Source organism: Vicugna pacos, chromosome 13, assembly GCF_048564905.1.
Source record: "Vicugna pacos chromosome 13, VicPac4, whole genome shotgun sequence".
Lineage (NCBI taxonomy): Eukaryota > Metazoa > Chordata > Mammalia > Artiodactyla > Camelidae > Vicugna > Vicugna pacos.
Window position 1 is genome coordinate 54,630,023 of NC_132999.1, and position 18,761 is coordinate 54,648,783.

At 45.6% G+C, this 18,761-nt stretch overlaps 2 long non-coding RNA genes across 2 annotated transcripts in view; one reads left to right on the forward strand and one right to left on the reverse strand.

Moving 5' to 3' along the window:
• Positions 1-274: 274 nt before the first annotated feature.
• Positions 275-18,761, forward strand: part of LOC140700786 (uncharacterized) — a 70,403-nt gene continuing 51,916 nt past the window's right edge. The window contains exons 1-3 of the long non-coding RNA XR_012079471.1: positions 275-573; positions 3,248-3,380; positions 3,801-4,090. This is a non-coding gene — a long non-coding RNA (uncharacterized lncRNA). The remainder of the gene's footprint in view (positions 574-3,247; positions 3,381-3,800; positions 4,091-18,761) is intronic.
• On the reverse strand, positions 1,399-11,187 carry LOC140700787 (uncharacterized). Its single transcript, XR_012079472.1, has 5 exons — positions 11,011-11,187; positions 7,296-7,417; positions 4,639-4,867; positions 4,083-4,184; positions 1,399-2,546 (listed from the first exon to the last, which is right to left on the reverse strand). It is a non-coding gene; the product is annotated as an uncharacterized lncRNA (long non-coding RNA).

Consider the following 18,761-nt stretch of genomic DNA (forward strand, 5'->3'; position numbering starts at 1 on the left):
ATGGCCCTTTGACCTCTGAGCCCCTCCTCCAGGTTGCTTTCATTCCCTCACCCTCTGAAGATGCCAGACAGGCAGGCACCCACACCAGGTTCCTGGCTTGGCCATTGGATCCGGTGGGGCTGCCTTTCTCACCGAAGCCACTGCCTGCAGCCCACCCACCATCCACGAGCTGCGGGCGCTTCAGACCCTGAATCATCCACCTTCAGAGGCCTCCGCACCTGAGCTATGAGGAAGACACCTTCTCAGCTAAATTCCCCTTTAGCTTCTGGCTGGGGGCGGCACAAGGAAAGCTCAGAAGGGGCTGCCTCCTAGCTGGTCATGACTCAGCTCTGCCCCAGGTGTTTGGAGGTCACCCAGGGGCTCTTCTCCAGTCGAAGGCAGCAACAACCATTTATTCCATGCCTACTGTGTTCTGGGTGCTGTGCCAAGCACTTTCAGGGAAGTCTCTTGTTTAATGCTGAGTGCCTCCCCAGGAGGCCAGCAGTGTGGACCTGGGGTTCAGCATTGGGACTGTGGAGCCAGGTGGCCGGATTTGAGTCCTAGCTGTATCACCTACTAGCTGTGTGACCTTAGGTAAGTTACTTAACCTCTCTGTGCATCAGTTCTCCTATAATATTGGGATGCTGCATGATAGGCTCTTGAATGAGAAGTTAATATACACAAAGGGCTTAGAACAACAATGCCTTGCCCATGGTAGGTGCTATATAATATTAGCTATTATTATTATTCCCATTTTACAGATGGCAAAAGTGAGAAAGAGAGAGAAAGATTAACTTGCCCAGAGCACACAGCTGAGTAGGTCAAGCCTGTGTCATTCCAGAACCAATGGCCTATTTTATTGCCATTTGAAATAAGTCTCTTAATGTGTCACCAGAATGGTTTCCTGAGCTGGATGCCGGGTTTCAACAGGGGGCAAATGTATAAGGCATTTAGCCCTGCCTTTAATCCAGCCATGTAATTTTAGAGGAGACCCTAGAGATTGTCTATATCTGTGCTGTCCAATATGGAAGCCACTAACCATGTGGCTATTGAGCCTGGAGTGTGTAGTTGTTCTAAATGGAGATGTGCTCCAAGTGTGAAATACACAAGGGCTTGTGATTCCTGTACAGGGAAAGAAGTTGTTCTAGAACACTGCTAAATTTGGCTACCCAGCAGAATCTCTGGGGAATTTAAACACAAGGATGCCTGGATTGCACCCCCATAGATTCTGACTTGATTGGTCTGAAGTGCAGTCTGGGGACATTAATATTTGTAAAAGCTTGAGAACTAGAACACCAAGTTTCCCTCTAACTCCAGGATGATAAGTACATGCTATAAGTCATTTACACTTTAGTATAAATTTCAGTCAAAGTTATCTTGTAAAAATGTTATACATAGTAAGTGGTTTAATAATGGTTTACATAATGTGATATCAGAGTTCAGCTGGATTTTCTTTATAAGAAGCAGAAGGTGTTCAGGTGAGTCAGCTAAGCCTTAATGTTGAAGGAGAATGGTCCAGTGGCACCTGTGTAAGTGAGGCAAGTGGATTCACTAAGCACACCCTGGATGCAGAAACTTCTGGGACTACAGAATTAAAACAGGAACCTCCAGTTTGATGGGAGAGGCCTAGCCCCTGACTCAGGGAGTTCCAGGCTGATGGGGGAGGCACAGCCCTTGCCCTCAGGAGACTCCTCGTCTAGGGATAGCCATCCCTGCTCCCAGCTTCATCCAGTGCTTCCCAGTTCACAGTGTTTTTCTATTTACCATCCTCAGTAAGTGACTGGTCTGATGAGGGGGAGATGTGGCCCCAGTGCTCAAGGAACCAGCTTGAGGCGGCACTCCTGCCAGTCTTGAGGAACTTTCCATAGAATTCCTCTCCCCAGTATTCCCGGGCAGCTGGAAGACACAACTGCTGAGTGTCCTTAGGGAGTCTTTAGTCTGATGCTTTCCAGGGTCCCCACTTTCTGGTGTCTGGGCAGGGGACAGGGAGGCCTAATGCCTGTTCCCTGGGAACCCCTGCAGGCTACTGTGGGAGTCGGCGGCTCCGCGGTGCCTTTAGCACGCCCAGTCGTAATCATCTCCTTGGTTGTTTGTCTCTTTCCCTAAGACAAGAGCTCCTAATCAGCAGAGACTCGTCATGAATTATCTCTGGCTCCCCAGATGTTTTGCTGACTGACTGATGGACCAAGTGCATGAATGAATGAATGAATGAATGAGGCAGTGGGGGAGGGGGTGGCACTCAGACCCTCCTCGTGGCAGTGCCCCTTGCTCGTTTGCCGGGGACAGCCTAGAAGCCCTCCTGAGCCCCTCCTGGGAGTCGCTGGGTTTCCAAAGAGGATTGCACACACCTGTGCAGGTGTGGACTCTTCCATCTTATAAGGATATGCCCAGAGACCAGGCGGAGCCCCGAGGGCCACAGGGGAGGGTCCCAGGTCTGTGGACATGGATGCCAGGAACTTCTCAATGGGATCCTGTGGGATCCAAGAACCCGGTGGGGTGGCCTCTTCCTTCATGGGGGGCCCCATGCCTCTCTTCTCCCCTGGGCAGAAAACCACACCTAGAAAGACCTGGAAGGAAATGCATCCAAATAAAACAGCAACCGTGTTGGGAAGAGAAGGGGGTGGGGGCTACACGACTGCTTCTCTGCAGTTCCCAAACTTCCCAGGCACGGCCTTGCTAATGAAGTGAGCCAGCGTAATTTCATAGTCCTGTGCAAAATCTCTCCTGGCTGTGCCCGCACGGCTCTGCCTGCCCCCTGGGGCTTAGTTTAATTTCTTGAAATTCATCAGAACTTACTCCAGGCACTGCCGGCAAGCTGCCCCTGGCTGCCTCGTTGCCTGGTTGGTCTGAGCTCTCCCGGGGTTGGGCATAGGGGGTCCAGCCCTCTTCCTGGTTGCTGGCACGGGGTCCAGGCCAGGTATTGGGACCCAAAGAGCCGTACCTTCTCACGGATGTCGCTAACTGACTGTTGCTCCAGGGAAGGGCTACAGCCGCTCCAATTTGCTGAGATCTTGGTGAAAGGAAAAGAGAGCAGAAGTGTCCTGCCCATTCTCACCCTTGCAAGTTCTCTCAGCACCAAAATGGGCTTGGGCTTGTGTCTCCACTGGGCCCCGAGATCTTTCTCTACTTCACCAGTCCGTTCATCCTTTTATTGCCCCATACATTCAGTGTCTGACCACGCTCCTCAGATCTATGGTGATGGCCTAGGAGGACCATGAGCATCTCTTGTCTGGCCCTCCTCACTGGTTTTTCTCTCTTGCCTCCTTAGACTGTTCTCTCCCAGAAAGGGTCAGCCTATACCTCCTCCTCTGCTCCAGGTCCCACACAAGGCCCAGAAAACAAATGTTAAATCAAAAACTTTGGCCTGAAGGAAAGCGTCATCCTGTCAGGAAGAGAGATGGGTAAATGGATAATCCGGGCAGAATGTGTTGAGTAAAGGAATGGAACAAGAGGGCAGAGGGGGCCTGGGCTGCCGGAGTCTTTACGGGGACCCAGAAGGGTGGGCTGCGGGAGGGAGGGAAGAAAGACAGTGTGGGCAGGGAGACCCCAGGGCTGGTGGGCTGGCTGTTGGGCAACCACCACTCCCAGGGTCATTCTCCCCTCTTCCCACTCCATCCTGTCCCTCACCTCCTCCTGGAACTACTGTCCCAGGTCAGCAGGTGGGAACAAAGTGAGAAGGGGGAATTCTCACCAGCCTATGTGGGTGAAAGTTTGCTGTGTCCTAAAACTTGGAGCTGAAGTCAGATTTGGGAGATTATCTGCGAGCCTCAATTATCCTGGCTTTATTGTAATCTCGCTGTCTCATCCCGGCTTTGTTGCAGGGGTTAATGTGATTATCCACGATACTGCTCTGGGCAGGGCCTCAGCATCCCAGGGAAACAGCATCCCAGAGAGACAGGCCTCTTTGCCCTTCTCCGTCCCCCTCTCCTCCGGCCACCAGGTGAAGGGAGCTGAGCCAGCTCCTCCCACACTGGGCCTGAGGGACGAAACGCATTAGCTCTCTGCACAAGCTGCTGCTGGAACAACTCCGCCGTGAAGTGACCTGCCTCCCAGGAGCATTTGTTTGTCTTTTAAAGAAGAAATAAATAGAAACTGACTCTTACACCCGATGGTGAGCTGCTGCCGGCAGGCACTGACTGAGCATTCTGTGCAGAATCGTGGTGCTGAGCTCTGGGGAGGGGTCTGGAAACATTGGCTGCTGTGACCTGAGTGAAGACAAAGTCAGAAGAGGTCAAGGTCACAGTGCTTTAGGGAGGGGGCTGGGATGGTGGCCAAGTCTGTTGGCTCCTGGCAACCACCTGCTCGGCAAAATCTAGCATTTAGCCTGGTTTTGGCTCACAGTTGGAAGGGCTTGGGGTTGGCAAGAGACCCCAGGAATCCTGATTTAAGGCCAGAATGGGAATATATCAACCTGAGCAGACCTCTGGGGAAACGAGTTGGCAGGGGGGCCAATAGGACCCTACCCTGGGACCTGCATCGTGCCAGGGCTGGGCTCCACCAAGTTCACAGCCTAGGACTGAGCTGGGCCCTGGCTGCTTGGGAGACACCTGGGCCTGTGATGGGGTCTTGCCAGAGAGGTCTGAAAACTTGACCAGCTACATAATTATGGGGGCCCAGTGCAAAGGGGGGGCTTTCAATAACAGACACGGATTGTCTCACAGGCCTGGAGGCTGCATGTGTCCGCAGGGTTGGTTCCTTCCGAGGCTGCGAGGGAGACTCTGTTCCAGGCCTGCCCCGGCTTCTGGTGCTTTGCTGGCCACCTGTGGCTTTCCCTGGCTTGGAGAAGCTTCTTCCGGCCTCTGCCTTCACACGGCTGGCCGTCTTCTCCCTGTGTGTCTCCAGGTCGTCTTTCCTCTGAGTGTGCCAGTTTCTGGGTCCAAATTCCCCCCTGTTAGAAGGCCACCGGTTATGTGGGATTAGGGCCTACTCTCATGACCCCATTTTAACCGGGTTACCTCTGTTAAGACCCTATTTCCAAGGAAGGTCATATTCTGAGATGCTGGGGGTTAGGGCTGCAACACATCTTTTTGGGGAAGACATGGTTCAACCCACAACACTGGCCCTGCCAGAGGCCCTGTGTGTTTCAGCTCAGCTGGTGGACATGAACCCACGTGTCTGTGCTGGGCTCCCTCCTGGGGCAGGGGAAACTGCCCCAGAGGACCTTCCTGTCCCCACCGAGCCCCCTGGCCAGAGACAGGGTGGACCTTAGGACCTAGAGGCCAGCAGGCCTCTGCCCTGCTTTAGGGGACTGGGGTTCGCCAGGGTGACTCCCTTGGGGGCACAGACCCTGTCTACCTCCCAGCTCCGTCGTACGTAACCCAGCCATCACCTGGTGGCCGCCCGCTCTGTTGCTGGGGTGCCTGCCCAGCCTCAGAGTCCTTACTGCGGGTCCTGGAAGGGGGCTCTGGGGAGCGGCCATGGCTGAGGAGTGACAACTGATGTGTCCCTTTGTTCAAAAGGACAGAGCCCTGCCCAGCCACTCACTAGCCACTATCCTCGAGTCCCCCTCCTCTTCCCCAGCCTGTTTCTTCACCTGAAAATCGGGTCACCAGGACCAGCCTCGTGTTTTTCACGAGTTTCAGAAGCCCCGACAGAGCCCGGGACACTGTGGAACCACAAGAGGCAGCAGCTTGAAGCCCCATCCTAAGGGATCTTGGTGGGAAAAGCCAAAATCTGCTTTGGAGGCTCAGAGGGCTTGCAGCCGCTCCCCACCCCCACCTTGGGAAGGGGGCTGAGTGTCTGGGGCAGGACTGGTTGGGAGGGGCGGTGAGGGGATGAACCTGAAGGTGGGGGCGGTGTCCTTGGCACAGGAGGAGCGGGCTGGGTTCAGGGCCGTTTACCTGGCGCACACCTGGGGCTCTTGTTTTTGGCTCAAACCAGGGATGTTGTCATCCATTCTTTCCGAATGATCATTAATTACTGCTGAGAAAAAGCGCCAGCTATGGGCTTTGAGCCTTTTCCCTCCTATTTCTTGTTTCTCTTAATGAGTGTGATGGGCAGGGACCTGTGAGAGGGAAGCTGTTCCCTTTTTAGGGCAAGGCATCTCCCCTTCGCTGACTCAACCGCCTAACTCTCTGGCCCCCAAGCGTGCACCTTGCCTGTTAAAACTGTCCCAGGCACCGCCCCTCCTAGGAGGGCGGCCCCCACCTTCATGTTTGCGAGGCTGAGTCAGCAGTGAAGTCACCCCCCTTGGCCTGGTTCTCAGACAAGCGCCTTCTTGCCTGGCCTCTTCTGTTCCCATTGGCACTCAGGCTCCACCCCAGCTGTCGTGTGAGCCGTGGGCCAGGACCCTGGGCAGGTGGTCGGTGAGTGGAGCCGGCCCCCACGCCCAGCTGTCTCCGCCCCTCGCTTTCATCTGGCCCTTAACCCAACCACTGCTGGCCAGGCCCTGATGTGGGCACTGGGGTATGGGGGGTGAGGAAGACCCCGTGCCTGTGGGGCCAGGAGAGGTGTGCACCCTGAGATTTCTACTCTTTGGACTATTTGTGCAAGACTTTTTAGGTGCACTGAGGGAGGCAGCACCTGATTGCCCTGGAGTTCAGAGAAGGTGTTGCTGGACATGAGTCTTGAAGGATGTATCGGAGGCTGCCAGAAGAGGGGAGAGGGAACATCCATCAGACGGAATAGCATCAGTTAGTGGGACTAGCATGTGCAAAGGTCCTGAGAAACATTTAGGAGCACAAAAGCAGTTTTCGTGATGAACTCAGGAAGAGATGATGGGGAAGGCGACAGGGGCTCGACTGTGGTGGGCTATTTATCAAATCAGTGAGCTCAAACCAGGATACTGGGGGCCATGGAAGGGTTTGAAGCAAGGGATTGACATGACCAGGGTCAGTTTTTAAGCAGTGATGCCAGTAGCAGGGTGGGAAGGATGGACAGAGGGTGGAGACAGGTGGCAAGAAGCCCATTTGAAAGCTGGCAGGATAGTCCAGAGGAGGTGGAAAGAGGCTCTGGACCAGGATGGGGCAGGAGGACAGAGAGGAGGGGATGTGTTCAGTGAGCTCAGGGCCCCTGTCCCTGGGAGCAGCAGGTGCCTTTTGCAGCTGGCATTGCCCTTCATTTCCAGCCTCGCGTCCCTTCCCCATGACATCCTCCCATAGGTAGCCTCAGTCGGCGTGTCACCCCTTACATTACGTGACCCAAAGCACGTTCATGTACCCTCTCTGGTCTGCACTGAGAAGAGTGTGAGGCTCCCCCGGATAGACGAGGGCTCCCAGCTCTCCTGCTCCTGAGAGGCGGTAAGCCCTACAGCCAGTCTTCACGCTCCTGGCCCCGGGCTCTCCCCTTTGGCCACGGCAACACCCTCCCCTGGGTACCTTCTGTCTGCACAATGGGATACAGCCTTCCGAGTCAGACGACACAGGTGCAGGGTTTCATACTTCCTGACTATGTGACCTTGGGCCAGTAACTTGACTGCTCTGTGCTTTAGGTCCCTCACCTGTAAAGGGGGAAATCTCATCAGACGGTTGGATATGAGACTGAAATGAGGTCACTCACTTAGCCTGTGTGTGGTCGATACGCGCAATGATGTATTATAACTGTGAACAAAGCCCCTGGCCTCCCCTTGCCGGCTTACAATTATCCGAGCACCCTAGGATGTGCAGAGGGCTCCCCTCTCCTGACCTCCAGGGCCATGTCTGCCAGGGCATCCAACACCAACCCGGAAAGTGAGGAACCGTGTCTCTGGGAATTTCTAAATAGCGGCTGCCCTTGTGCAGGGAAAATGTCTGGTGACTGGCAGAGTCAGTGTCACCTTCCTAAAGTCCCGTTAAAATACTCCATGGCTGAGGGCTGCTGTATCGGCTGCACCCAGATCCCATCAAACGGGCTCCCTGATGCGTCTGCTCTTGAGATTAGCCTTGGGGTCGAAGCAGGTGGCTGTCTGAGCTTCCGTTTTTCTGCCCTACCAGCCCTCGCTGCAAAGAAGTGGGATAAACAGAACTGCCAGCAAGAAGTGTTTCTTTGTGTCTTCTGTAGGAGGGGAGCCTTGTACCTAGGACATTAAGATTCACCCCTTCAGTAGCCTTTTTCATCTCTTTTAAGAAACTGAGTGAGGATTTGGAGGCAGTAACTCATCTGCCCTCAATAAATACACCAAAGAAATTGTTAGGCTCAAATGATGCAGTCCTTCACGGCCACAAAAGGGATGTCCTCCATCCATATTCAGCAGCATGGAACGAGGGCCACACTATTTTGTTAAATGAAAAAGCCAGTTACTAAACTGTATATAGAGCGTAATCCTATTTGGGCAAAATATACCTGCTTCACGTGCCCAGAAAGAGTCTAGAGAGAAATACACCAAAATGTTGACAGTGGTTATTTCTGGATGGAGGGTTTAAGGTAATTTCTACTTTCTTATCTATATCTTTAAAAAATATTACTATTGGAGTATAGTCAGTTACAATGGTCAATTTCTGGCGTACAGCATCATGTCCCAGTCATGCATGTGTATACATACATTCGTTTTCATATTCTTTTTCATTAAAGGTTATTACAAGATACTGAATATAGTTCCCTGTGCTGTACAGAAGAAATTTGTTTTTTTAATCTATCTTCATATATAGTGGTTATCATTTACAAATCTCAAACTCCCACGTTTATCCCTTCCCACTCCCTTGCCCCTGGTAACCATAAGATTGTTGACTATGTCTGTGAGTCTGTTTCTGTTTTGTAGATGGGTTCCTTGGTGTCCTCTTTTTTCTTTATTCTTTCTCTTTAGATTCCACATATAAGTGGTATCATATGGTATTTTTCTTTCTCTTTCTGGCTTATTTTGCTTAGAATAACGATTCTAGGTCCATCCATGTTGCTGCAAATGGCATTATTTAATTCTTTTTTATTGCTGAGTAGTATTCCATTGTATAAATATACCACTGCTTCTTTATCTAGTCGTCTGTCGATAGACATTTAGGTTGCTTCTGTGTCTTGGCTATTGTAAATAGTGCTGCTATGAACTTTGGGGTGCATGTATCTTTTTGAATTAGAGTTCCCTCCAGACATACGCCCAGGAGTGGGATTGTTGGATCATATGGTAGGTCCATTTTTAGTTTTTTGAGGAATCTCCATACTATTTTCTGTAATGACTGCACCAAATTACACTCCCACCAGCAGTGTAGGAAGGTTCCCTTTTCTCGACACCCTCTCCAGCATTTATCGTTGGTGGACTTTTGAATGATGGCCATTCTGACTGGCGTGAGGTGATACCTCATTGTAGTTTTGATTTGCATTTCTCTGATAATTAGCAGTATTGAGCATTTTTTCACGTGCCTGTTGGCCATTTGTATGTCTTCAGTGGAGAACAGCTTGTTTAGGTCTTCTGCCCGTTTTTGGATTGGGTTACTTGTTTTCTTGTTATTAAGTTGAATGAGCTGTTTATACATTCTGGAAATTAAACCTTTGTCATTCGCATCATTTACAAATATTTTCTCCCATTCCACAGGTTGTTGTTTTGTTTTGCTTGCAGTCTCCTTTGCTGTGCAAAAGCTTATACGTTTAACTAGGTCCCATTTGTTAATTTTTGCTTTTATTTCCATTGCCCTAGGAGAACATGGCTAAGGTTTATGTCAGAGAACGTTTTGCCTATGTTTTCTTCTAGGAGGTTTATAGTGCCTTGTCTTATATTTAAGTCTTTAAGCCATTTTGAGTTTATTTTTGTGTGTGGTATGAAGGTCTTATCTATATCTTTGTGGATTGTCAAGAATTGGGGTTGCCAAACTGTGACCCGCAGGCCAAATGCAGCTTGTGGCCTGTTTTTGAGCAGCCAGTGAGCTAAGAATGACATCTACGTTTGAGAGAGTTAAAAACAAACAAACACCAGAAGAATATGCTATAGAGAGCGTCTATGAGCCACAAAACCTAAATTATTTAGGGCCCTTTACAGAAAAAGTTAGCCAACCCTTGGTTAGGGGGAAAAAAAGATTCACTTTAGCATGTATTACTGCTATAATAATAAAAGTAGCAAAGGTTTTCCTTTTTGAAAGGTGGTAAATTTTCCCTTAGCCAACATATTTCACCGAGAATCATTTCTTTCTACTTAATAACACATCGATGGGGTGGGCACCGTGCTAGACTCATCCCCCCGTCCTTCCCTCCCTCCTTCCTTCCCTCTCTCAACTTCTCCTGAGCACCTACTATGTACCAAGAGCTTCACACTCTGGTGGGGAGACAGACCCAGGAACAAGTCACCACAACTCTGGCCTGATTCCACAGTGCACCTGTGGGCCTTCAGGGGCAAGGGGTCACGGGGTGGGAGCACTGGCTTTGCCCACAAGCGGGAAGGATGCTCCAAGGAGGACTCAGCTTGGGGTCTCCTATGATCAACCAGGAGCTGAGACAGGCCCTCAGGAAGGTGATTGAAAACACCAGCCCGCCTGGATCCAGGTGACCAGGGGTGGTTTGGGGACCAAGAAGGGGCTGGTTTGAGGATTTCAAGAGTCGAAGGTCAAGCCATGGAAAATAGAAATGGAATCCTGAAGCGTCACGAGACCCGCCTGGTTAAAGGCCAGATGAAATGGTGCTTAGAAAGGCATTTTGGGGGAGCAGAAGGTTGTGAAGTGGGGACCTGGGAGAAGAATCTGGGGAGTGGGGAGTGAATGCCAGGCTGAGAAGCTGGGCTTTGACCTGGGGTGACAGGAAGCCCCTCAGGGGTCTGAGGAGCAAGGACAGAAGCTGGCAGCCTCACGTGGGTGGGATGGTAGGAGGCAGGGCAGGAGGCAGGGAGGCCCGGAGGCTGTCGCAATCATGACCACTCCTGCCCAGCCAGCTTCCCCGCTGCTGTGTCCTGCAGGCACCTCCCCCCAGCCCTGCCCTCTCTCATCAGCTCCGTCAAACCAGAAGAGGGATTGGGAAACAACCGTGTGGGGCAGGGGTGGGAAGGCCAAGGGACACCCCTTCCTTCCTCTTAGTCACTGATCTAACTTTCAGCACATCGTTCTAGACTTAGTCACACCCCGGACGATAGTGTCTGTCCTCACACAGGAGACCTAAGGCAGGGGCCAGGCAGGCTGGGGGCTCTCAACGTAGGTTGCTCACCTGCTGTCGCCTCTCCTGGTTCTGGGATTTAGGGAAGAAGTCGAACGAGCCGGGATTTCTCAACACCTCTTAGCTCTTGGTACAGGCCTAGATGTGGTGCTAGGCTCAGGCAAGGCAGCCCGAATCCCAGCTCTGCCTCTCTGTGTGCCTCTGGGCAAATCACTTCTCCACTCTGGACCTCAGCCTCCTTATCCTTATACAGGGATGATGAGATTACCTACCATATAAGCGCCAAATGCTGTAATGCCCACAAATTACACAGGAGCCTTGCAATAAACATTCCTTCCCTCCTTCGTAGGCTTATATGGAAACTATGTGGAGCACAGGCTAAGCCCTCAGGGGTAACTACTGGAGCCTTACACACCAGACCTCCGCAGCTCTTCACGGCATTGCTCACGTAGGACTTCTGCTCAGTTCCTTGAACATACCAGGTCCTGCCGCAGGGCCTTTGCACAGGCAGTGCTTGCTACCTGCAATGCTCTACTTCTTGCTACCTACCCCACCCCCTGCCCCCCTGAGATCAAATCAGCATCCAGGAGGGTGGTCACTACCTCTGCCCTCAGTGTTTAGAATACAGAGGCCCAATCCAGTCTTTGCAACACCCTGGGGAAATTAATTATTCCACAAGGTATCGGGCAACTCTCTAGGCAAGATTCAATTTTAATTCCCTTTAATTGAAAAAGAAATGACAGCCACCTGGCACTTGGGTGGGCGGGAAGGGGAGGGAGAGAGCCAGGAAGTGAAGCCAACAGCCTGGTGTCCCCACTGTCTCAGCTCTGAGGAGGCACCTTGCTACCCAGGGGGCGGGGTGAGCTCCCCTGGAGGGGGCTCTCCCCACTCTCCCAGAAAGGGTTGATGGGCTCCCTCCTCTGTGTGCCCTCAGAGCTTGGACCTCTCATGAAAGCTCTCCACATTGCTTTGCAATGATTGGTCACATGCCTTTCTGCCCCATCAGACCGGGCGCCGTCTCCATGGCAGCCAATCTTGCCCACGAGGTTGGCGGTTTACAGCACATGGATGTCAAAGCAGACAAGAGTATGGGTCAGAGCATTGCTCCTGGTTCCCACAGTTAATTCCACAACACGTTTCTTTTTTTTTTTTCACAACACATTTCTTATCTAGCCCCTGATTTTTTTTTACAGCTTTACTGAGGTATAATTCGTATTCCATAAAATTCATCCATTTTAAGCATACAGCGCCATGAATTTTGGTTAATATATACAGTTGCGCATTCATACCCACAGTCAAGGTTTAGCGCACTCCCTAGCACCGAAATTCCCTCATATCTCTTTCCAATGTATCTCCAGCCCCTGGTAACCAGTGACGTGGTGATTTCCCTCACTCTAGTTTTGCTTTTCGCAGAATTTCATAGAAATGAAATCAGACAGTCTGTGGTCTTTGGTGTCTGGCTTTCTTGGTTTAGTATAATTTTTTTTGAGGTTCATCCACACTGCAGCATGTATCAGTGGGTTCTTTTTTTTCTTTTAATTATTGAATGGTATTCCATCATATGGTTGGATACATTTTTGTTCAACATCCTCTTGTTGGAGGACATTTGGGTTGGATCAATGTCTTTGGATATTATGAATGATGCTGCTGTGATCATTGGCATACAAATCTTTGTGTGGACATGTGTTTTCAATTTGCCTAGGTAGAATTTTGCATTCCCACCAGCAACGCATAGAGTACCAATTTCTTTATAGCCTCGCCATCACCCCAGAAGTTCCCTGCATCCCTTTGTACATCCCATCATAGCTTTCACCTCTTAAAATTTGATTTGGGTCTCTTAAAATTGAGGTATAATTGACATCTAACATTATAGTAGTTTCAGGTGTATAGCGCACTCTGGTATAGTCAGGTGTTTTGGTTTGTTTGTAATCTTAGCCATTCTAATGGGTGTGTGGTGGTGCAATGTTGACTAGAAATGGTGAGAGCAGGCATCCTGGTTTTGCTCCTGGTTTTGGGTAGCAAGCACTGTCTTTCACCACTAAACGTGATGCTACCTGTGGGTTTTTCACAGATGCTCTTTGTTACATTGAGGAAGTTCCCTTCTATTCCTGGTTTGCTGAGAGTTTTCACTGTGAGTAAATGCTGAATTTTGTCAGATGCTTCCCCTGCATCTAAGGAGGGGATTCTATGATTTTTCTCCTTTTTCTGATAATAGGGTGTAACATATTTATTGATGTTTGGATGTTACCCTGACCTTACATTTCTGAGATGAGCCTCACACGGCTGTGATATATTATCCTTTGTGAATATTGTCAGGTTTGATTTGTTAACACTTTAAAAATAGTTTTGTATCCCTGTTTCTGAGGAGTATGTATCTATAGGGTTTTTTTTTTCCCCTTGTGATTTCTCTGTTTGGCTTTGCTATCAGGATAATATAGACTCATAAAATGAATTAGGAAATGCTTTTTTCTCTTGTATTTTCTGACTTTCTGTAGAATTGGTAGTATTTCTCCCTTGAGTATTTGATAAGATTCACCAGTGAAGTCATCTGGCCCTGGCCTTTTCTTTGTGAGAAGGTGTTTAGTTACCAATTCATTTTCTTTGCTTGATATGGGTATATTTAGATCTTCTATTTCTTCTTGAGTCAGTTTTGGTCATTTTTATCTTTCAAGAAATTTGCCTATTTTCTTTACATTTTCAAACTTATTGGCGTAAAGTTGTTCATAATATTCTCTTGTCCTTTTTCTTAGTTATATTTATTTCATAACAGATTCACTGAGGCATAATTAACATATAATAAACTACACATTTTAGTGGGTATAATTTTGTGTATGTTGACATATATACACACCAGTGAAAGCTTTACCACATCAAGATAAGAACAAATCCATCACCCCCAGAAGTTTCCAGTGCCTCTTTGTATATTTCATTATAGTTTTCATCTTTTAAAATTTGACTTGAGTCTTTTGAAATTTTGAGGTATAATTGACATATAACGTTATATTAGTTTATAATGATTCAATATTTATATGTATATTACAAGTTGATCACCACCAGTCTAGTTAATATCTGTCACTACACATAGTTACAACTTTCTTTCTTGTGAGGAGGACTTTTAAAATCTACTCTCTTAACAATTTTCAAATATCCAGTACAGTATTATTCACTGGAGTCACCCTGCTATACATACATTTTTTTTAGATTTTCTAGTTTATACTTAGCATGTTCAATGTCTAGTTTTTGAACATATGGAATATAGTTATACTGTATGTTTTAAAGCCATTATCTGCTAATTCTAACATCTGGGTCAATTCTGGGTCAGTTTCAATCGATTTTTTTTCCTCCTCATTATGAATGGTATTTTCTTGCTTTTTCACCTGCCTGGTAATATTTGATTAATGCCTAACTTGTGAATTTTACCTTGTTGGATGCTGAATATTTTGTATTCCTATAAATATTCTTCAGCTTTTTTTTTTCTGGGACACAGTTATGTGACATGGAAACAGTTTGATCTTTTTGGGTCTTGCTTTTAAGGTTTGTAAGATGAGACCAGAGCAGACTTACTGCCAAGCCAAGACTCTTCTGAACACTCTACCCAGGGTCCCAAGAATAATGAGGTTTTCCAGTCTGGCTGATGGGCATGGGCATTGTTCTGAGTCCTGTATGACCTCTGGCTACTGTCTCCCCAAATTCATCAGGGTGTTTCTTTCATGGTCCTGGGTAGTTTTCTCATGTTCAGGCATTGATCAATATTCTGATGCATATTTTATGAGGACTGTCTGCAGAACTCTGGGATTCTTTCTCTGGGCAGCTCTCTCCTTTTCAGTACTCTGCCCTGAACCGCTAGCCAATTTAGTCTCCACAGGCTCTCAGTTCTGTTTCCACAACTCAGTGAGTCTGCTGGGCTCCACCTGGGTTCCCCCTCCCTCTGCTGCAGCCTGTAAACTCATTCAAGGCAGTTAGCTGGAGTATTTGCAGGGCTCACTTCATTTGTATCCTGTCTTTCAGGGATCATGATCCTTTGTTGCCTGATAGCCAATGTCTTGAAAACTGTGGTTTCATATCTTTTGTCTAGACTCTCAGTTGCTTCAAGTAGGGGAGTAAATCCAATCTCTGCTATTTCATTTTGGCTGGAAGTGGGAGTCTCCTGATTAACCTTTCAGTGTCTATAGGATCTGTCGTGGTGTCTCATTTAATTCTTGACACTGGCAATTTGTGATTTCCTTCTTGTTTTTCTTGATCAACCTAGCTAAATGTTTATAATGTTGTTGATCTTTACAGAGAATAAGCTGTTAGTTTATTGATTTTCTCAATTGTTTCTACTTTGTTAGTTTCCACTCTTTATTATTTCCATTCCTGTACTTACTTTGGGTTTAATTTATTCTCCTTTTTCTAGCTTTTAAGGTGGAAACATATAATTTTTTTACACTATTTTCTTTTCTAATATAAGCATTTAAAGATAAACTTCCCTCTAAGCACTGCTTTAACTAAACCCTGCACACTTTTGATATATATTTTAAAAAGTTTTCCTCCAGGTCCAGATACTTTTCTAATTTCCTTGATTTCTTCTTTTGACCATGAGTTATTTAGAAGTATTTTGTTTAATTTCTACATATTTGGGACATTTCTCATATTTCTTTCTGTATTAATTTCTACCTTAATTTTTCTGTATTTAAGGAACATACTCTGTATGATTTCAGTCCTTTCAAATGTACTGAGACTTATCTTTGGCCCAGTACTTTGTATATTCTGGTGAAGTCTCCATGAACACGTCAGGGAATGTATATTCTGCTTTTGTTAGGTGGCGTTTTATAAATGTCAATTAGGTAAATTTTCTTGATAGTGTTATTCAAATGTTCTATATCCTTCCTGGTTTTCTGACTACTTTTTCTATCAACTACTGAGAAGGGTATTAAAATCTCCATGCATTCTGGAGCATCTTTATCATATGCATATACATTTATAATTGTTATATCTTTACGCCATATTGACCTTTTAATCATTATGTAATGTTTTCTTTGTCTACAGTAATAATCCTTAAAGCCTATTTTGTTTACTATTAATATGGCCAGCCCAGCTCTCTCATGGTTTTCATTGCATGGTTATCCTTTTTTACTTTCTTATACACAGCATATAGTTGGATCTTGCTTTTTAATCCAGTCTAAGGTATCTCTGCTTTTTGATGGAAGGTTTAATCCATTCACATTTAATGTATTATGGACAAGGTTAGAGTTGGTCTGCAGTTTTGCTATTCCTTATACACCGCCTTTTTTTGTACTAAACAAATCTTTTAAAATGATTTAAATTCTTTTTCTGATATTTTTGTAGGTTCTTAGTGATTGCTCTAGGCATTGCAATATGCAATTTTACCTTATCACAATTTAATTCAAATTAATAATGACTTTCATCAAGTTTGCACCACCATAGTTCAATTACCCACCTTCCTTTGTGCTGTGTTTATCATATGTATTACATCCATATGTGTTATAAACCTAGCTGTATAGTGTTACAATTTTGCTTTACCAGTTTCAGTGTTTTCAAATACAAAGTGCATATTTGCATTACCGCAGATATCATTTCCCTTTAGTTAAAAGTTTTTGTTTAGTTTTCCATTAATTTTTATTGTAAAACAGATATTCCAACAACACATTTGCTCAGTGTTTATTTATTTGTAAATGTCTTTATTTTATTCTTATTTTGAAGGACAGCTTTACTGTATAGAGAATTCTTCATTGACAAGATTTTTCTTTCAGCACTTTGAATATGTCATTCCAATGTTTTCTGGCCTCCATTAGTTCTGGTGAGAACTCAGCTGTTTATCATATCATTGTTACTCAATATATGATGTGTCTAATTTTTTCTCTTGCTGCTTTCAAGATTTTGTCTGTCTTTGAGCAGTTTGACCGTGACCTACCTAGGTGTGATTTTCTTTGTGTTTAACCTTCTTGTTGAGTTTCTCGGATCTTTTAGTCAATGTTTTTCACCAAATTTAGGAAGATTTTGGCCATTATAATTCAAATATTTTTTCCAAACATATCTATTTTCTCTCTGGGGACTATATTGAAACATATGTGGAATGCTTGGTATTGTCCTGCAGATTCCTAAGACTCTTTCGATATTTCTTCAATCTTTTCCCTCAAACTGTGTTTTTCAGTTTGGAGGATTTCTACTGACTTATCTTCAACTTCATTATTTCTTTCTTCTGTTATCTCACATCTGATATTGAGCCCATCTGTTGGATTAAAAATATTTTCAGTTATTGCACTTTTTAGCTCTAGAATTAATATTTGATTTTAAACTAGTTTTTAGTTCTCTTTTGAGAGTCTCTATGTATTCACTCTCTCCTAGTATATTTTTCTTTAATTCTTTGAATACATAGTCCTTCAATTCTTTGAACATATTTATAATAACATTTCTGTGAATTAAAAAAAATCTATATTCAACATCTGGGCCCACTTAGAGTCAGTTTCTAGTGAATGCTTCCCCCACCCCCTGCTTGATGTGAGTCACACTTTCCTGTTTATTTGCATGTATAGTAATTTTTGGTTGAACACTTATCATTGTACATAACACATTGTGGCAACTCTAGATTGTTTTGTTTTTTCTCAAGTTGTTGGTTTTTCTGTTATAGTAGGCAATTAACTTGCCTGGACTCAGCCTGCAAACTCTGTCTCTCCCACGGTGTGAAGCTGCTGGTCTTTCTGCTCATTAAAATTTTTTTTTCCCTATTTTAGCTTGGGTCCCTAGGGCTCTCCCTTGTGTCTGAATAGTTCAGATTCAGCCAATGAGTAGGCATAGGTTAAGCACAGACATCTCAAGCCAATAAGGGTTTAATCCTTTCCAACCTGAGCTCTAGGTAGGTTGACTTTTCCATTTTTTAAATCGGGTTGTTTATTTTTTTGATATTGAGTTGTATGAGATGTTTATATATGTTGGATATTAATCCCTTATCAGTCATGTCATTTGCAAATATATTCTCTCATTCAGTAAGTTGCCTTTTCATTTGTTGGTAACTCCCTTTGAGAGACTTTTATTTTGATGTAGTCCTGCTTGTTTAATTTTGCTTTTATTGCTTTTGCTTTTGGTGTCAGGTTAAAAAAATCATCACTAAGACCTATGTCAAGGACCTTCCTGGAGAGTTCTTTGTATATTCTGGATATTAATTCCTTATTAGATATATAATTTGCAAATATTATCTCTCATTCTGTGTACTGCCTTTTCACTCTGTTAATAGTGTCCTTTGAGGCACAAAAGATTTTAATTTTGATGAAATCCAATTTATCTGTTTTTCCTTTCATGGTCTGTGTTTTTGGTGTCATATCCAAGAACTCATTGCCAAATCTAATGTCATGATGGTTTTTCCCTATATTTTCTTCTAAGAGTCTTACAGTTTTAGTTTACATGTAAGTCTTTGAGCCATTTTTCAGTTGACTTTTGTATATAGTGAAAGGTAAGGGTTTGACTTAATTAATTAGTTAATTAATTAATTTTGCATGTGGATATCCAGTTTTCCCAAAGCCATTTGCTGGAAAGACCACCATTTCCCTGTTGGATGGTCTTGGCACCCTTGTTGAAAATTATTTTCCTACATACGCAAGGATTTACTTCTGGTCTCTCTCTTCTATTCCATTGGTCTATTGGTCTATATGTCTCTTTATGCCAGTATCATACTATTTTGATTATTATTAGTAGTTTTGTAGTAGTTTTGAAATCAGGAAGTGTGAGGCTTCCAACTTTGTACTTCTTTTTCAAGACTGGCTATTCGGAATCCCTTAAGATTTCACGTGAATTTTAAGACAGAT